This window comes from Sinocyclocheilus anshuiensis, unplaced genomic scaffold, assembly GCF_001515605.1.
Source record: "Sinocyclocheilus anshuiensis isolate Anshui unplaced genomic scaffold, SAMN03320099.WGS_v1.1 scaffold1481, whole genome shotgun sequence".
In the NCBI taxonomy this organism is placed as follows: Eukaryota; Metazoa; Chordata; class Actinopteri; order Cypriniformes; family Cyprinidae; genus Sinocyclocheilus; species Sinocyclocheilus anshuiensis.
In genome coordinates this window covers 160,786-161,024 of record NW_015542404.1, presented here as the reverse complement: position 1 = coordinate 161,024, position 239 = coordinate 160,786, and positions in this window count along the sequence as shown.

The following is a 239-nucleotide window of genomic DNA, read 5'->3' as shown; positions in this document are numbered from 1 at the left end:
ATGACGTCATCACAGCATCTCGTTCCCCTATTCAGGGAACCAAGGTTACATACGTAACTGAGATGTTTTCTCTTTCTCTTCTTTAAAGCAGCGCAACATGGCCTCGCCCCCTTCATTTCGTGTTCCCGGGGGCGGGGGTCATCTGGGTTTGTGATGTTCACAAACCTGGGAAGTAACTCGTTGTAGTCCCTACGAGCCATTTTTGTAGGCATTAAACTGCCAGAATTTTAAAAGACGAT